Source organism: Coregonus clupeaformis, unplaced genomic scaffold, assembly GCF_020615455.1.
Source record: "Coregonus clupeaformis isolate EN_2021a unplaced genomic scaffold, ASM2061545v1 scaf1006, whole genome shotgun sequence".
NCBI lineage: Eukaryota > Metazoa > Chordata > Actinopteri > Salmoniformes > Salmonidae > Coregonus > Coregonus clupeaformis.
The window spans coordinates 176,931-197,341 of record NW_025534460.1 but is presented as its reverse complement, the minus strand read 5'-3'; the positions used below and the strand labels follow the sequence as shown (position 1 = coordinate 197,341).

Here is a 20,411-nt window from a genome sequence, read left to right as displayed (position 1 = left end):
CGTTCATGTTGTTTTAAGGTGTCCAGTCGAGAGAAACTCTTCCCGACAGTCAGAGCAGGAGTAAGGCTTCTCTCCTGTGTGTGTTCTCTGATGAACTTTTAGCTCAAATAATGTTTTGAAGCACTTTACACAGTCAGAGCAAGAGTAAGGCTTCTCTCCTGTATGTATACGTTCATGTTGTTTTAAGGTGTCCAGTCGAAAGAAACTCTTCCCACAGTCAGAGCAGGAGTAAGGCTTCTCTCCTGTATGTATACGTTCATGTTGTTTTAAGGTGTCCAGTCGAGAGAAACTCTTCCCACAGTCAGAGCAGGAGTAAGGCTTCTCTCCTATGTGTGTTCTCTGGTGAAGTCTTAGCTGAGTTGATGTTGTGAAGCATTTTACACAGTCAGAGCAGAAGTAAGACTTCTCTCCTGTATGTATACGTTCATGTTGTTTTAAGTTGCTAGATTGAGAGAAACTTAACCCACAGTCAGAGCAGGAGTAAGGCTTCTCTCCTGTATGTATACGTTCATGTTGTTTTAAGGTGTCCAGTCGAGAGAAACTCTTCCCACAGTCAGAGCAGGAGTAAGGCTTCTCTCCTATGTGTGTTCTCTGGTGAAGTCTTAGCTGAGTTGATGTTGTGAAGCATTTTACACAGTCAGAGCAGAAGTAAGACTTCTCTCCTGTATGTATACGTTCATGTTGTTTTAAGTTGCTAGATTGAGAGAAACTTAACCCACAGTCAGAGCAGGAGTAAGGCTTCTCTCCTGTATGTATACGTTCATGTATTTTTAATTTGCCAGGTTGAGAGAAACTCTTCCCACATTCAGAGCAGGAGTAAGGCTTCTCTCCTGTGTGTGTTCTCTGATGAACTTTTAGCTCAAATGATGTTTTGAAGCACTTTACACAGTCAGAGCAAGAGTAAGGCTTCTCTCCTGTGTGTGTTCTCTGGTGAAGTCTTAGCTGAGTTGATGTTGTGAAGCATTTTACACAGTCAGAGCAGGAGTAAGGCTTCTCTCCTGTATGTATACGTTCATGTATTTTTAAGGTGCCAGGATGAGAGAAACTTAACCCACAGTCAGAGCAGAAGTAAGGCTTCTCTCCTGTATGTATACGTTCATGTTGTTTTAAGTTGCTAGATTGAGAGAAACTTAACCCACAGTCAGAGCAGGAGTAAGGCTTCTCTCCTGTATGTATACGTTCATGTTGTTTTAAGGTGTCCAGTCGAGAGAAACTCTTCCCACAGTCAGAGCAGGAGAAAGGCTTCTCTCCTGTGTGTTTTTGTAGGTGTATTTTTAACTTTGATAGAATTGAGAAACTCGCCTCACAATGTGGGCAGTGGTGAGACCTCTTAGCTCTGTGATCTTCCTGCTGTTGCTCTCTGGATGTAGAGAATGTATCAACATGTTCTCCTGTGTGAACAACATCAGAAGAACCAGTCAGTTGGTGTGATATACATGTCAATCAAATGTATTTTATGAAGCCCTTTTTACATCAGAAGTTGTCACAAAGTGCTTTATAGAAACCCAGCCAAAAACCCCAAAGAGCAAGCAATGCAGATGAAGAAGCCATATCATCCCTCCACTCACTATCACAAGGGTTAGTAACTACACAGACTCATTTAATAGAACTTTAAAACATTGGCAGTTTGTCTACTTCACTTCTTTAGTCTACTCTCAGATCACTCTAGATAGCACAGTTAATAAAACAAATGCTGGCAATACTGGTGTCAAACCATGTAGAGTCAGGGAAAAAAGTATTTGATCCCCTGCTGATTTTGTACGTTTGCCCAATTACAAAGACATGATCAGTTATAATTTTAATGGTAGGTTTATTTGAGCAGTGAGAGACAGAATAACCACAAAGAAATTAAGAAAAATGCATGTAAAAATGTTATTAATTGATTTGCATTTAAATGAGGGAAATAAGTATTTGACCCCTCTGCAAAACATGACTTAGTACTTGGTGGCAAAACCCTTGTTGGCAATCACAGAGGTCAGACGTTTCTTGTAGTTGGCCACCAGGTTTGTACACATCTCAGGAGGGATTTTGTTCCACTCCTCTTTGCAGATCTTCTCCAAGTCATTAAGGTTTCGAGGCTGACGTTTGGCAACTCGAACCTTCAGCTCCCTCCACAGATTTTCTATGGGATTAACGTCTGGAGACTGGCTAGGCCACTCCAGGACCTTAATGTGCTTCTTCTTGAGCCACTCCTTTGTTGCTTTGGCCGTGTGTTTTGGGTCATTGTCATGCTGGAATACCCATCCACGACCCATTTTCAATGCCCTGGCTGAGGGAAGGAGGTTCTCACCCAAGATTTGACGGTACATGGCCGCGTCCATCGTCCCTTTGATACAGTGAAGTTGTCCTGTCCTCTTAGCAGAAAAACACCCCCAAAGCATAATGTTTCCACCTCTGTGTTAGACGGTGGGGATGGTGTTCTTCAGGTCATAGGCAGCATTCCTCCTCCTCCAAACACGGCGAGTTGAGTTGATGCCAAAGAGCTCCATTTTGGTCTCATCTGACCACAACACTTTCACCCAGTTCTCCTCTGAATCATTCAGATGTTCATTGGCAAACTTCAGACGGGCCTATATATGTGCTTTCTTGAGCAGGGGGACCTTTGCGGGCACTGCAGGATTTCCAGTCCTTCACGACATATTGTGTTACCAATTGTTTTCTTGGTGACTATGGTCCCAGCTGCCTTGAGATCATTGACAAGATCCTCCTGTGTAGTTCTGGGCTGATTCCTCACCGTTGTCATTATCATTGCAACTCCACGAGGTAAGATCTTGCATGGATCCCCAGGCCGAGGGGAGATTGAAAGAGTTATATCTGTGTTTCTTCCAGTTGCGAATAATCGCACCAACTGTTGTCACCTTCTCACCAAGCTGCTTGCCGATGGTCTTGTAGCCCATTCCAGCAAAACGCATGTCAAAAATGTCATAAATTGATTTGCATTTTAATGAGGGAAATAAGTATTTGACCCCCTCTCAATCAGAAAGATTTCTGGCTCCCAGGTGTCTTTTATACAGGTAACGAGCTGAGATTAGGAGCACACTCTTAAAGGGAGTGCTCCTAATCTCAGCTTGTTACCTGTATAAAAGACACCTGTCCACAGAAGCAATCAATCAATCAGATTCCAAACTCTCCACCATGGCCAAGATCAAAGAGCTCTCCAAGGATGTCAGGGACAAGATTGAAGACCTACACAAGGCTGGAATGGACTACAAGACCATCGGCGAGCAGCTTGGTGAGAAGGTGACAACAGTTGGTGCGATTATTCGCAAATGGAAGAAACACAAAATAACTGTCAATCTCCCTCGGCCTGGGGCTCCATGCAAGATCTCACCTCGTGGAGTTGCAATGATCATGAGAACGGTGAGGAATCAGCCCAGAACTACACGGGAGGATCTTGTCAATGATCTCAAGGCAGCTGGGACCATAGTCACCAAAAAAACAATTGGTAACACACTACGCCGTGAAGGACTGAAATCCTGCAGCGCCTGCAAGGTCCCCCTGCTCAAGAAAGCACATATACAGGCCCATCTGAAGTTTACCAATGAACATCTAAATGATTCAGAGGAACTGGGTAAAAGTGTTGTGGTCAGATGAGACCAAAATGGAGCTCTTTGGCATCAACTCAACTCACCGTGTTTGGAGGAGGAGGAATGCTGCCTATGACCCCAAGAACACCATCCTCACTGTCAAACATGGAGGTGGAAACATTATGCTTTGGGGGTGTTTTTCTGCTAAGGGGACAGGACAACTTCACTGCATCAAAGGGACGATGGACCATCAATGTACCATCAAATCTTGGGTTAGAACCTCCTTCCCTCAACCAGGGCATTGAAAATGGGTCGTGGATGGGTATTCCAGCATGACAATGACCCAAAACACACGGCCAAGGCAACAAAGGAGTGGCTCAAGAAGAAGCACATAAAGGTCCTGGAGTGGCCTAGCCAGTCTCCAGACGTTAATCCCATAGAAAATCTGTGGAGGGAGCTGAAGGTTCGAGTTGCGAAACGTTAGCCTCGAAAACTTAATGACTTGGAGAAGATCTGCAAAGATAAGTGGGACAAAATCCCTCCCGAGATGTGTGCAAACCAGGTGGCCAACTACAAGACACTTACATTTACATTTAACATTTACGTCATTTAGCAGACGCTCTTATCCAGAGCGACTTACATTATTATTTTATTTTTTTTCATACCCCTGTGGGAATCGAACCCACAACCCTGGCATTGCAAACGCCATGCTCTATCAACTGAGCTACATCCCTGCCGGCCATTCCCTCCCCTACCCTGGACGACGCTGGGCCAATTGAGCGCCGCCCCATGGGTCTCCCGGTCACGGCCGGCTACGACAGAGCCTGGATCTTCTGACCTCTGACCTTCTGACCTCTGATTGCCAACAAGGGTTTTGCCACCAATTACTAAGTTATGTTTTGCAGAGGGGTCAAATACTTGTTTCCCTCATTAAAATGCAAATACATTTATAACATTTTTGACATGCGTTTCTCTGGATTTTGTTGTTGTTATTCTGTCTCTCACTGTTCAAATAAACCTACCATTAAAAAATTATAGACTGATCATGTCTTTGTCAGTGGGCAAACGTACAAAATCAGCAGTGGATCAAATACTTTTTTCCCTCACTGTAGATGTTTATTTGACATTGAACACTGACCAAACGTCAGCGAGTACCAGATGGGAGGCTTTCAAAGCACATATTTGGGGGCAAATTATAAGTTACCAGTTTCAAATCAAATAAATCAGAAAATGAGGAAGCTTTATGGATAACTCAGTAAACAAGGAATTATTTGGTCTTAAAGCTCAGTATGAAGAACTTCCCACCTCTAAGGCTGCAAACAGCTTAACTAGGCTGAAACAGTCCTATGATCAAGGTGAAAAACCTGGTAAATTGCTGGCCTGGCACATTAATTAGTAAAATTCAGCCTTTAATGCAATTCATAATTTACAAGGACAATTATCAATGGATACTGTAGAAATAAACCAAAAATTTGCTTCCTACTACAACACACTTTACAACTCTGAATCTCCTGAGAACTGAACTAATCAGGTCTTGATTTTCCCTCTACTTCAGAAGACACTGATTTGGATCTGGAAAAGGAATTGGATGGTGTTGAAATATCTGCTGCTATTTTCAATCTGAAGGGAGGTAAAGCGGAAGGTCCAGATGGGCTCCCAATAGATATTTAAGGACAAACTTCTAGGTCCACTTTTGGATATGTACAGTGCATTAGGAAAGTACTCAGACCCCTTGACTTTTTCCACAATTTGTTACGTTACAGCCTTCTTCTGAAATGAATTAAATAAAAAAATTCCTCATCAATCTACACACAATACCTCATAATGACAAAGCGAAAACAGGTTCTTAGACATTTTTGCAAATGTATTAAAAATAAAACAGCAGAAATACCTTGTTTACATAAGTATTCACACCCTTTGCTATGAGACTCGAAATTGAGCTCAGGTGGATCCTGTTTCCATTGATCATCCTTGAGATTACATTTACATTACATTTACGTCATTTAGCAGACGCTCTTATCCAGAGCGACTTACAAATAGGTCCATTCACCTTATAGCCAGTGGGATAACCACTACACAATGTTTTTTTATTTATTTAAATATTATTTTGTATATTTAATTTTTTTCTCTTTTATTATATTATTATTATTATAAAAAAAAAATGGGGGGGTAGAAGGAGTAAAGGGGGGGTAGGAGGATTACTTTATCCTATCCCAGGTATTCCTTAAAGAGGTGGGGTTTCAAATGTCTCCGGAAGGTGGTGAGTGACTCCGCTGTCCTGGCGTCGTGAGGGGGCTTGTTCCACCATTGGGGTGCCAGAGCAGCGAACAGTTTTGACTGGGCTGAGCGGGAACTATGCTTCCGCAGAGGTAGGGGAGCCAGCAGGCCAGAGGTGGATGAACGCAGTGCCCTCGTTTGGGTGTAGGGACTGATCAGCGCCTGACGGTACGGAGGTGCCGTTCCCCTCACAGCTCCGTAGGAAAGCACCATGGTCTTGTAGCAGATGCGAGCTTCAACTGGAAGCCAGTGGAGTGTGCGGAGGAGCGGGGTGACGTGAGTGAACTTGGGAAGGTTGAACACCAGACGGGCTGCGGCATTCTGGATGAGTTGTAGGGGTTTAATGGCACAGGCAGGGAGCCCAGCCAACAGCGAGTTGCAGTGATCCAGACGGGAGATGACAAGTGCCTGGATTAGGACCTGTGCCGCTTCCTGTGTAAGGCAGGGTCGTACTCTCCGAATGTTGTAGAGCATGAACCTGCAGGATCGGGTCACCGCCTTGATGTTAGCGGAGAACGACAGGGTGTTGTCCAGGGTCACGCCAAGGCTCTTCGCACTCTGGGAGGAGGACACAACGGAGTTGTCAACCGTGATGGCGAGATCATGAAACGGGCAGTCCTTCCCCGGGAGGAAGAGCAGCTCCGTCTTGCCGAGGGTTCAGCTTGAGGTGGTGATCCGTCATCCATACTGATATGTCTGCCAGACATGCAGAGATGCGATTCACCACCTGGTTATCAGAAGGGGGAAAGGAGAAGATTAGTTGTGTGTCGTCAGCGTAGCAATGATAGGAGAGGCCATGTGAGGATATGACAGAGCCAAGTGACTTGGTGTATAGCGAGAATAGGAGAGGGCCTAGAACTGAGCCCTGGGGGACACCAGTGGTGAGAGCACGTGGTGCGGAGACAGCTTCTCGCCACGCCACTTGGTAGGAGCGACCGGTCAGGTAGGACGCAATCCAAGAGTGAGCAGCGCCGGAGATGCCCAGCTCGGAGAGGGTGGAGAGGAGGATCTGATGGTTCACAGTATCAAAGGCAGCAGACAGGTCTAGAAGGACAAGAGCAAAGGAGGGAGAGTTAGCTTTAGCAGTGCGGAGAGCCTCTGTGACACAGAGAAGAGCAGTCTCAGTTGAATGACCAGTCTTGAAACCTGACTGGTTTGGATCAAGAAGGTCATTCTGAGAGAGATAGCAAGAGAGTTGGCTAAAGACGGCACGCTCAATAGTTTTGGAGAGAAAAGAAAGAAGGGATACTGGTCTGTAGTTGTTGACATCAGAGGGATCGAGTGTTGGTTTTTTGAGAAGGGGTGCAACTCTCGCTCTCTTGAAGACGGAAGGGACATAGCCAGCAGTCAAGGATGAGTTGATCAGCGAGGTGAGGTAAGGGAGAAGGTCACCGGAGATGGTCTGGAGAAGAGAGGAGGGGATAGGGTCAAGTGGGCAGGTTGTTGGGCGGCCTGCCGTCACAAATCGCAAGATTATATCTGGAGTCTAAAACTTAATTGGTGTCCAACTGTGGTAAATTCAATTGATTGGAGATTATTTGGAAAGTCACACAACTGTCTATATAGGTGACCAAGAACATGATGGTCACTGACAGAGCTCCAGAGACAACCATCTCTGCAGCACTCCACCAATCAGGCCTTTATGGTAGAGTGGCCAGACGGAAGCCACTCCTCAGCAAAAGGCACATGACAGCCCGCTTGGAGTTTGCCAAAGACACCTAAAGGACTTGGACCATGAGAAAAAAGATTCTCTGGTCTGATGAAACCAAGATTGAACTTCCTGGCCTGAATGGCAAGCATCACGTCTGCAGGAAACCTGGCACCATCCTTATGGTGAAGCACGGTGGTGGAAGCATCATGCTGCAGGGATGTTGTTCAGCGGCAGAGACTGGGAGCCTAGTCAGGATAGAGGGAAAGAGAGATCCTTGATGAAAACCTCCTCCAGTGCGCTCAGGATCTCAAGACCGGGGCGAAGATTCACCTTCCAACAGGACAACGACCCTAAGCACACAGCCAAGACAACGCAGGAGTGGCTTCGGGACAAGTCTCTGAATGTCCTTGAGTGGCCCAGCCAGAACCGGGACTTAAACCCAATCGAACATCTCTGGAGACCTGAAAATAGCTGTGCAGCGACGCGCCCCATCCAACCTGACAGAGCTTGAGAGGATTTGCAGAGAAGAATGGGAGAAACTCCCCAAATACAGGTGTGCCAAGGTTATAGCGTCATACACATTAAGACTTTGGCTGTAATCACTGCCAAAGGTGCTTAAACAAAGTACTGAGTAAAGGGTCTGAATACTTACGTAAATGTGATTGTTCAGTTGTTGTTGTTTTTGCTTTGTCATTATGGGGTATTGTGTGTAGATTGATGAGGGAAAAAAACTATTTAATCAATTTTACAATAAGGCTGTAAAGTAACAAAATGTCGAAAAAGTCCAGGGGTCTGAATACTTTCCGAATGCACTGTATATAGACAGGTGTGTGCCTTTCCAAATCATGTCCAACAAACTTAATTAGATCGAACCTGCTCTTACCGTGACAAACAGATTTCCCAATCTTCTTCTCCTCTTCTTCATCTTTAATGTTGACATTCAGCTCCAGTGTTTGACTGTAGTCTTCCAGCTTCACTGATGCCATCTCTGGATCATGCAGCACCACTGTCACAATTAGGACCCAGTGACTGTAGGTTTGGACTCAGTGTGGAAGGAGAGAGGCAGGCTGGGTTTTGTCTTCACTGTTGATGTTACCGGCCTCAGACTGAATCTGAATAATATAGAGAAACAGATACTTTAAAGTTATTGTCTTGACAGTTCTGGCACTTTCTTTATTCTCTAAAAATATTTTCAATTTTTTCTTGTTCAATTAACTAATCAGTGCTTGTCTTGGACTGAAATAGGTGCTTGTTATGATGAGTTTCTCAGGTGTTCATAGAATCAAGGATGCAAGGCTATACTGAGACACTTTGTAGAAAGTTAATACAATTATTTAATGATCGGTACCGGGTTTGTGACAGCAATGACCAGAGCTTTGCCCTTGATGCTACGAACTAACTAACAAAGAAGACACTCTACCTTATATAGCCTTTATTACCCTTCTGCTGGCATACATCTGGCAACTCTCCTGAGTGGCGCAGTGGTCTAAGGCACTGCATCGCAGTGCTAACTATTTCACTAGAGATCCTGGTTCGAATCCAGGCTCTGTCGCAGCCGGCCGCGACCGGGAGACTCATGGGTGGCGCACAATTGGCCCAGCGTCGTCCAGGGTAGGGGAGGGAATGGCCGGCAGGGATGTAGCTGTTGATAGAGCATGGCGTTTGCAACGCCAGGGTTGTGGGTTCGATTCCCACGGGGGGGCCAGTATAAAAATATATATATATGCATTCACTAACTGTAAGTTGCTCTGGATACGAGCGTCTGCTAAATGACTAAAATGTAAATCTCCATGGGCACTCCCTGTCTTTGATGTTCATCACTTTTTACCCCAAGTCAGTATCCTGCCCATCACTCATGCTATTCTAAACATCTCTAATCTACCTTGACATAAGGACTGTAGACTTTATGGCCCCAAACCACTCATCTCTTAACTCTTTCCCTGTCCTCACAATCCTATGACATGACATCATTACAGTGCCAATACTCATTTTGGGTGCCGATACTGTTTATATTAAGGTGCAGGAGCTCCACAATACTTTTGAGCTAATACCTAACCTATAGCAGATAAACGCATAAATGACTCAAAATCCATTTAGTACAAGGTTACAGTTTGTTTTAGACAGCACTATGTGCTAATTTCCTTAAACCTTGTCTTCACTGTATTACTTCAATCAAAAACCAATTGTATTTCCTGTTCACACCATAGCAACATTTATTGATGAAGACAGAAACAACAGAATGTGTCTGAATATTAGTACACATGTAGAAAACTGATAATCATTACATTCAGCTTCAAAACAGTAGTGCGACCGTGAAATTGTCTCTATCTGATGCACCCGCACTGTCCTCACTGAAGTCCGTTGACGCTGACCGAGAGTAGCCGCCATTTTCCCAGCTTGGGAATTTTACACAAAACCAATAATATGCAAAACGAACTCAAAATCTCAAATAAATTGATTATTTATTAAACTAACATGAGAAAATAATGTACATTCACTCAGACTAACCCAACATCTCTAGCTATGTGACTTGTAAAATAGTTTTTATCACGTTCTTTCACTCACTCGGTTTGACACAAAAATAACACATCAAACCTTTACCAAACGTGATAATACCTTAACGGATTTGTTACCTAGCATGGTATGTTCTTTCGACATTAGAAAGTTTAAACGTGCTATTACATACCTCTAGTAATAAATAGAAACGGACACAAAGGTTATCTTCTTGACTGCACAGTTCTGGCGCTTTCTTTATTGTGAAGAATGGTGCCCGCCTGCCCGGAACTTCCTGTTCCCCCACTACTAACGGTCCGTGCATTCCGAGATCAGATTACAACATTTCATTAAATTACTAAAAAAAGTGTAAACTGTAGCAATGTATTTCCCTTTATAGTTTATTAGCCTAAGCATGACCTTCATCCACATAATTTCTCTAGGATTGGAACCGGTTCAGGGAAAGAAACGGAAAAAGTGTTCTATACCTTTTTAGGAACAGCACAGTTATTTTAAAAGCATGTAATCCAGGTAATAACCTTATTTTCCTTTCCTGGTATTTTTCTCCAGTCCCACAAAAATCGCAACAAAGCTCACTCTAGAAACGTATTCCAGTTTCTGCCTGCCAGCTGGAATGGAAACCTTTGCCAGTGGGTGTGCGTGTGGAAACTACCTGCTCCTCCCCTCTGAAGCATAGGTTACTGTATCCTACTGACAACGTTACAAGCATGATTCAGAAATTAGGGAGATATGTTTAATTTGAGAAGAATGGATGAACCTTTTCAATGCTAGTTAAGGATACTATAGTCACCACGTTTCACATTGGATTTATTAACGACAAAAAGGTACGACCTGTTTTTAATTATAGTCCTGCACTGCACTTTACAAACAAAGTTGTTAGCTAGCTAGCTAACATTAGCTCTGTTCCAACGTTAAACCAACTCTGTAGTTCCGTTAAGCTGACAGAGAAGCAGACGGCCTGACCGATAAACTGACAGAGAAGCAGACGGCCTGACCGATAAACTGACAGAGAAGCAGACGGCCTGACCGTTAAGCTGACAGAGAAGCAGACGGCCTGACCGTTAAGCTGACAGAGAAGCAGACGGCCTGACCGTTAAGCTGACAGAGAAGCAGACGGCCTGACCGTTAAGCTGACAGAGAAGCAGACGGCCTGACCGTTAAGCTGACAGAGAAGCAGACGGCCTGACCGATAAGCAGACAGAGAAGCAGAAGGCCTGACAGATAAGCAGACAGAGAAGCAGACAGAGAAGCAGACAGAGCAGCAGACAGAGAAGCAGACAGAGAAGCAGACTTTATGTAAAACGCATAGGGCGACAGAAAGACAAGTCACACAGCATGATGTTAAAGTAGAAGCAGCCCATTCACTCAGACATAATAACCCCCTACCAATCATAAGAATACAATACAATGTTTCACACACAAGTTATATGTGCCTATATGTTACAACATGTTGCTTCTCTTGTATTGATAACATCAATTCCAAATTGTTTTGCTGTCAGCAGATACATGGTTATCAATACTACTAATATATATGAAGGGTGGATATTTTGATCGCGGTATTTCACATGGCCTTGATCCATGTCCTGCCTGGTACTCATGGCTTGTATTGTCACGCTACTTGCAGCAAAACTGTTGAGTCTTATTATTTTGCAGATCTTCAAGCAGTGGAGATGAGGATAATGGTGAAACTGGAGATGATCCGTACAGAGTTCAGGACTGCTCTGAACCAAGTTATGGAGGCCATAGAGGATAATGGTGGAACTGGAGATGATCCGTACAGAGTTCAGGACTGCTCTGAACCAAGTTATGGAGGCCATAGAGGATAATGGTGGAACTGGAGATGATCCGTACAGAGTTCAGGACTGCTCTGAACCAAGTTATGGAGGCCATAGAGGCCCGGCAGCCAAAGGAGTCAGAGTCCTTGGGGCAACTTGAAATGCTGCAAAACCCTGCAGAAACAAATGAGGAACTAAAGGATATCTGTGAAACTGGTAGGGATGGCCATTTTAAAATGTATCTGTTTGTAAAAAATGGGAAATCTATATCAAGTATTTTGAAAGCAATTGACAAAAATAAGTTAGCTGTTTATCAAGAGCCCCTTGAACGCGTCCAGATTTGAGAGAAAATTGCAACCTGCAATATTATTGAATCCAAATATCTTAATGTCAGCGAAATGCAGTTGTCATATATGCCATATGCCTATTTAGTGTTTGGATTGATTTCCCAATTAACACTTAACTTATCTTAAGAAGAAACGATCAGCCCTCTGCCTGTTTACACAAGTTTTAGCCCATGATTACATGATACACTGCAAAAATGATTTCTCATCACTATCAATCAGAACTGTATGGCCAGCTGTTTTAGCTGAGGAACACACAAATGAGTGGGATTTTTTATTTTTTTTAATCAGATTCGATACCTGACCCTCTGCTGTGGCCTGGACCTGGGCTCAGGAATCAGACGAATGATGAGAAAAATTAGAACAGAGGAGCTGTGGACAGGCTACTCCTTGAAGGGCAGGAAGGGGAATAGGGCCTTTAATGAGCTATCAATCTATGATGCTGTCACAAGTAAGTAAATGCACAAGTTTAGATCCTTATTTATTATTATTTAGTAGATAGTATTATTGGTCAAGTGATGGTAAGTCAAAGGTGTTTTTATTAACATTTCAAATGAATTAAATCAGTAACAAGGCAGTTTCAAATGAATGTGAAATCCTACCACCTGTTAAGATCGGAGAGAGAGGACAAAGGAAAGGTGAAGGAGAGAGGTCTCATGGCCAAAACTGCCTATGGGGGACGAGAGGGACAATACCCAATCTCTGTCTCAGCCAGCATAGGTGGAAAAGTAATGATATGACATGGAATGTACCATTTACAATTCTTTTTCACAACATAGGAGCGTCCCTGAAAGCACACCCCAAGGCTACCTACCAAGAGGTAGATGACAAAATAGCAGACGCTCTCAAACATGCACCAGCTCGGCTCAAGAGTAAGAGAAAGGTATGATTAAAAATAACACTTTATGATTGTTTAGATTTTTTTTTACTTCACTTTAATCCAGTCGGTCAATTTAACTAAATTATTGTGCTAGTCAAAAAGGAATGTAGTAGGGAGTCGACGTTAAACCGGCATTTTGATCATTTGTTTAAGGAAAATAATGACCAGTTTGTGTTATTTTGACTTCCAGGAGCGGGTCGAGGAAGAGACTGTGGATGAGGATGGAGCAGCAGCACCTGAATAAACATAACATAGTTATTCACTTTTAGCTTTAAGCAGTTTTACAGTTCTTGATTGGAGTGCAGTGTTCATGTTTTTACTGACTTGTTATTTTGTGAGCTTATTGCTGTGATTTTGTTTACGAATTTATTGTGATACAGTTTAAGTAAAAAAAGGCATTTTGCATATTTCGTCAGTGGACACCTACCGACGGGATACTGTGTATATGTTCAGAGTAGATTAAATGACGTGCTTTAAGGGTCCTCCCGAGTGGCACAGTGGTCTAAGACACTGCATCGCAGTGCAAGCTGCGTTGCTACAGATGCTGGTTCGATACCTGTCTGTGTCGCAGCCAGCCACGACCGGGAGACCCATGAGGTGATGCACAATTGGCCCAGCGTCGTCCGGGTTAGGGGAGGGTTTGGCCAGCCGGAATGTCCTTGTCCCATCACACTGTTACGTGCCTTATTGGTACTATAGGTACCCACTGACGAAAGTTACGTTCCCTGTGGTTACCAGAAACTGCATTTTATAATGCTCTCAACGTACTTTCAGACATTTAGCAACGTTAAAAGGTTGACTTAAAAATACTAATATTTAACGGTTTAAAATCCCCCACATTTCTACGTCCTGAAAAGACTTGGGACATAAGTTTTGTCAGCGGACACCACAGCTACGTAGAAGGAACGTTTCACAATAACGTTATCATGACTTATGTAGGGACTAAAATAACTTTGGTGACATCCTGGAACTTAATTTTGTTAGCTGGGAAAGCTCACTCTAGAAACGTCTTCCAGTTTCTGCCTGCCAGCTGGAATGGAATCCTTTGCCAGTGGGTGTGCGTGTGGAAACTACTTGCTCCTCCCCTCTGAAGCATAGGTTCCTGTATCCTACTGACAACGTTACAAGCATGATTCAGAAATTAGAGAGATATATTTAATTTGAGAAGAATGGATTTACTTTTTCAATGCTAGTTAAGGATACTATAGTCACCACGTTTCACATTTGATTTATTAACAACAAAAAGTTACGACCTGTTTTTAATTCTAGTGCTGCACTGCACAAACAAGGTTGTTAGCTAGCTAGCTAACATTTGCTCTGGTCCAACGTTAAACCAACTCTGAAGTTCAAAGACATTCAAAGTTCCTCCATAGAAGCCGCTCCTCTGTAGGTATAATTCTGTGGGCCTAATTCAGATAATGCATGTCATAACACGATGCCCAGCTCTTCAATGCAAGCATCCTCTAACGAGCTCTCCACACCCGCAAAATGTTGCACCTTACACTGTGATTGGCAGCACAGTGTGCTCTGAATGATTTTCTTATACAGATGCTCTGTGGTGTACTAGTGTATTTATTCTCCCACTTGGATGTCACTTCCACAAGCTTTAAATTGAGGGCCAGGTTGTTAGGATGGGTAATGTACTGTACACATTAATTACAAGTACTCCTAAAGATACACTTCATTTTAACTAGCTAAATCCTGTGTAACAACTAGTAATTACATTGTACTTGGCTAACATTACATGTACTATGCTTTGAAATAGTGTCTTATTCTTCATCTGGGATTTGGATTTGTAAAATGTATTATAAAATGTATTTAATATATGTCTGATCAGGCTCAGGTAGCATCAGGTTTGTATTTTTATGCTGATCAAAGCTCTAATCAAATCCAGACATTTATAAGCGTTATAATGCTTTTGAATGACACTTCCTTTTTTGGCGAAAAATACCGGGTTACCCGGGAGAAGAGTGATTTATTCTCGGGATGGAACATTTGTATAATACCGAGGAAATATTAAACCCTGATGCGCAAACCAGTTGATTCACAAGACACCAACTAAGTAACTTACATATACGGTATCTTCATTAGGCCTAATGGCATTTTATGTCCATGATAAGAAGTTTGTTGTAGTGACTCAGTAAGGCTAATTGTAAAAGTAACCCTCTAAAGTGCCATGTTTGTACAGTTTATTATGTGGAGGAAACATTTAGGCAGCCAGGACCATACACCAGGACCGCTCCGTAGGCCGCACTGTAGGCCTAGCTCTTACTGCAGTCCAGTGCCATGGACATCTTTGAAGTTTGGCCTCTAAGTAATTTAGGACGGCAACTTTATGAAGGCATCTTCAACGTCGTCTTATAGTACAAGGCTCTACAGACATGTAAAATAAAAACAGGCTATTTTTACATATTATTTGCGTTGATGATGTATTGAAGTCAAGTGGTTCAACATTCAAATGTAGTTGGATGGACCACACAGGACTGCTTGGAAAACGCGACGGTCGGTGGAACACTTGCGCCACCAAGTGGACAATTGCTTCAGTTCCTCTTGTGGCATCAACGCTACCAGAGATATGTGATATAAGATCAAATGTTATGTCAATATTATTATCTCTAAATTGATTCCCCCACCGGTATTTCATATATTATTATTCAGATTTAGCTGTTAATCTGGATTTAATTTATAAACGCTTTCTGTCCTTTCCGATTGGAGGGCGGATGACCACGTGACTTACGAACCTACCAATTTGTTACTTTGTAACAGTCAAACGTGGTTATTCCCAACGTTGATCAACTCCCAATCTATGCCAAGATTTTTTTAAAGCATTGTCTTTAAAGCATTATCACTGTACTATTTACACCCTGTGCATGTGACGAATAAACATTGATTTGATTAGATGATTAACGCACCATTCACATCAGCTATCATAGTCAATATAACAGTGACTGACTTCACCATCACTTTCTAGCCATCATTGACATTGAGATGAAGATGGTCAAACGTGAAAATATAAAATACATTGTGATCGTAATAGAATTTAACAAAGCAATTATGTTGTCTTTGCCTGCTTTATCTTTACAATGACAGGGGGTGCACAGTTCCTGGAGGTACTGCAATACCAGGTCGATGCGTGGAGTGGATGGAGCAAGCCCCTATTCCATCTCCCTGTTCCAAAAATCAATTGAATATATGGTCCCCAGATAGGGGACGTATCAGATATTAAACTGATAAGAACAGCCAGAACCGTGCGAGGGCCTGGGTCTTGTTGCTGACCGGGAGGTGGCGAGAGTGAGATGTACGCTGTATAGCGGCTGCCCAGGAACAAGTAGAGGTCAGGCAAGCCTTCCCCCTGAGCCTGGGCCTCTTTACCACCTCCCTCCTCAGCCTCTCCCACTTGCTTCCCCACAGAAAATAAAAAAGCATCCGGTCCAGAGCTAACAATGTTTTCCTAGGAGGGATAAAAACTGAACTGATTAATAAAAGGACAGGTAAAATCACAGCCTTGATGATTAAAACCTTGCCCTCAAAAGTCAGTCGTCTCAGTCCCCAAAAACCCAGTCTCTGTCTTACAGTCGCTAAAATCCCAGTCCAATTACCACTACCTCCTCCCTCCCTGACTGATAAGAACAGATTTTTTCTTTTTGGAAAAGTTTTTTATTGTACATTTCCCTTTTAAAACAGCTCACATTTTAAATTCATTTGCACACATAAAAACGGCATAAGTTGTTTATTTAAAACAATAAAACAATCATGCATAAAAGTACCTTTTCCTGTAAAAGCCAATCTATAAAAGCCATTTAAAATGTGCATAAATGATTTAACAAAGTAAAACATTTTTAAGACATGGAAAGCCTGTCAAAAGTAACTTTGTTAAAAAGCTGTCTTCGGTCCTTTGTACAAGAACGGGGTGAGTCCTTATCAAAAAAGCCTCCTCCTGCTCTTCCTGAATCGACTCCGTACCCATCCGTCGGGGCCCAGAGGAGACTCCTCCCCTAGGCGCATCGCCCAGGCGCCGCAGCGCTGTCAGGCCGTGGCTGCCGGGACCTTGGGTGTTGTGGGGGACCCTTCGCCTGGGGTCGAGGCCCCCTGTCGTTCGTACCACCCCAGTGCTTCCGTGGCTACCAAAGCCACTGCCTGGGGGGTGGTCTCTACCTGTTTTCCTACCAGCAGGTTGCGGGAGGACCACAGTGCGTCCTTCAGACACGTGAGGGTGGGCCAGAGTTGTGTGAAGGCCTTTGTTGTTATAGGCCTTCGGCCCACCCCATACAGCACGAGCTGGGGCGTTAGGTCCTCCCCTGCTGGCAGGCGTGGGGAGATCAGGGGGCCTGCTTCCTTCCACAGGTCCCGGGCGGCTCTGCACTCCCAGAGCAAGTGCCTCACCGACTCTTCTTGGCCGCAGCCTGGTCGGGGGCACGCGGATGTCCTCGCCATGCCCCGGGAGTGCATGACGGCCCTGACTGGGAGGATCTCATGGGCGACCATCCAGGACAGGTCACGGTGCCAATTCAGCAGAGCAGGATGGGCCACGTTGCGCCAAACCGTTGTGGGCTCGCCTATAGCAAGCCCGTGCACTGGACACACTGGTTCCCGTTCCTGCACAAGAGAGAAAAGAGAGCGGTGTTTAGTTAAAACAGTGACAGGCTCCTTTTCCAGTTTAAAATGTCTTAAAAACGTTTTGAGCTGTACATAGTGTTTGGGGAGCAGGAAAGAGACTGGGGCTCGCAGGTCGACTGGGATCAGCCTCAGAGACCTGAGGTAAGACCCCAGCCAAAACCGTGCGAGGGCCTGGGTCTTGTTGTTGACCGGGTAGGTGGCAAGAGTAAGATGTAACGCTGTATAGCGGCTGCCCAGGAACAAGTAGAGGTCAGGCAAGCCTTTCCCCCCCTTGAACCTGGGCCTCTTTACCACCTCCCTCCTCAGCCTCTCCCACTTGCTTCCCCACAGAAAATAAAACAGCATCCGGTCCAGAGCTAAAAGAGTTGTTCGTGGGGGGATAAAAACAGAACTGATTAATAAAAGGACAGGTAAAATCACAGCCTTGATGATTAAAACCTTGCCCTCAAATGTCAGTCGTCTTATTCCCCAAAACCCCAGTCTCTGTCTAACAGTCGCTAAAATCCCGGTCCAATTTTCACTACCTCCTCCCTCTCTGTCAAATTTAACCCCCAGAACCCTTATGTCCGTCATTCTAACAGTCAGTGGTAGTCTGGTCAAGTCTGAGTCTGCCCACGGTCCGAAAAATTGGGCCTCTGTCTTGTCTCTGTTCAGTCTCGCCCCAGAGGCTCGTCCGTACCAGTCAGTCCTGTCCAAAGCCCTGTCGACGGATAAAAGGTCAGTGCATAAAATGTTGACGTCGTCCATGTAAAAAACGCACTTGGCGGTCATCCCCCACTCCCGGGATACCCACCCCACTGATCCGTTGGTCCCTTCTCAAAACCTGTGCCAGTGGTTCTATGCAGGCCACAAACAGGAGGGGAGATAATGGACATCCCTGACGGACGCCGCAGTGTACTCCCACTGCTCTTGACAAATGCCCATTTACAAGGATTTTGCTGGTGATGTCCCCATACAGCAATCCCACCCAAGCTAGAAACCTTTCTGGGAATCCCATTTTTTGCAGTACCTTGAAGAGGTACTGGTGCGAGACCCGATCAAAAGCTTTCTCAAAATCTAAATTTAGGACTATAAGCCGCATGTTTCTGTCTCTCGCATAACAGATGGCATCTCTGATCAGTACTAGGCTGTCCGTGATCTTCCTTCCCGGAATGGCACAGGCTTGATCCGGGTGGATCACCTCCCCTAAAACAGAAGACATTCTGAGTGTTAAAACCTTGGTAAAAAGTTTACAGTCAAAATTTAAAAGGGTAATCGGTCTCCAGTTTCTAAGGTCAGTCCTGTCGTTTTTTTTGTGTAAAAGAGTCACTATCCCTGTTCTAAAACTGTCAGGTAGTCTGTCAAGTGTTTCAAAGTCAGTAAAAACAGTCAGAAGTTCGTCGGCTAAAACATCCCAAAAGGTCAGATAAAACTCCAAAGGGAGGCCGTCCTCCCCCGGTGATTTACCCCTTTTAAAATGTCTCAGTCCTTCGTCGAGTTCGGTCATTGTCAAGTCTTTTATTAGGTCGTCTGTGTTTGGTATAGTCCTGTCGATGTATGTTAAAACCTCCTCCATTGTTTCCTCACACACATCTTTAAAACCAAACAATTCCCCATAAAAACCCTCGACTACTTTTTTAATTCCCTCTGTGTCTGTTTTTAAAAACCCATCTTTATCTTTTAAACCCGTCATAACCCTACCCTTACTGACTATCTTTAAAAAAAAGTACCTGGTACATTTTCCCCCTCTTCTAATTCCCTTTCTTTACTTCTTAAAATACCCCCCTTGCTCTTCTGTTCTGCTAAAAAGGCCATCTCTTTCTTAACGTCTTTGATTTCTTGGTTAAAATCAAAACCCTGTTGGTTTAGATTAAAATACAGTTCCAGTCGCTTCTGCAGTCCCAACATGCGTCTATCTTTTTCTTTACTTTTTCTCTTTCCTATCTCTCTAAAGAAGATCCTTGTCTTGCTCTTCACCATTTCCCACCACTGTGCTCGTGTGTCAAAGAAGTCCTGTAGCGTCTGCCACTGGCTGAACTGCTCCCTGTACTGGCTAACTACTCTATCATCTTCTAAAAGGGAGCAGTTCAGTTTCCAGGGCCCTCTTCCTACAGTCACACCCGAAGTTAGTGAGAGGGTGCACGTAAGCATCACGTGATCTGAGAAGAAAGCCGGGGTTATTCTAGCATCAGTTGGCGGGCAGTAGCGGGTAAACAGATAGTCAATGCGAGAGGCTCTGGTACCGTCACCACTGGTCCAGGTGAAACCCTCCTCTCTTGGATGCAGGGTTTTAAAACAGTCAGTTAGTTTAAAATCCCTGCACAACCCTTGCAATAAAACACTGGACCTATCTACCTTAAAATCTTCTCCCGCTCCTCTCCTGTCTGCTCTACTTAAAACACAGTTAAAATCCCCACCCACCACTAGAGGATCCCTCCCCAGCATGTGGGACTGCAGGTCTTCTAAAAGTGTACAACGGTCGTGTTTGTTATTAAAACCATATACATTTAGCACGTTAAAATCCCTCCCCATAAAAGTACAGTTGGCTAAAAGAGCACGTCCCCCAACCACCACTGTGCTCCCCTTCACCACCACCTGTGGGGTCTTGAATAAAATAGCAACACCATCGTTTTTATTAAAATTGGAACCACTCCAAATGGAGGGCCCGTGCTGCCACTTCTCCTCCCATTTGCTGTAAGAGGTTAAAAAGGGTAGACCACACTCCTGTAATAAAAACACATCTGAATTAAAACTTTCTAAAAAAGATAAAACAGATTGTGCTCTTAGTTCGGTCTTGATACTCCTAACATTTATGGTGGTGATGTTAAAAGCCATAAAAGAGGTTAG

At 44.0% G+C, this 20,411-nt stretch overlaps 1 long non-coding RNA gene and 1 pseudogene across 1 annotated transcript; one reads left to right on the top strand and one right to left on the bottom strand.

Annotated features, from left to right (window-relative positions):
- Window positions 1-11,797: 11,797 nt before the first annotated feature.
- Window positions 11,798-13,325, top strand: LOC121565500. Its single transcript, XR_006659254.1, has 4 exons — window positions 11,798-11,960; window positions 12,380-12,539; window positions 12,868-12,971; window positions 13,159-13,325. It is a non-coding gene; the product is annotated as an uncharacterized LOC121565500 (long non-coding RNA).
- A 2,731-nt stretch (window positions 13,326-16,056) lies between these two features.
- LOC123486116 lies at window positions 16,057-16,258 on the bottom strand (annotated as a pseudogene).
- Window positions 16,259-20,411: the final 4,153 nt, after the last annotated feature.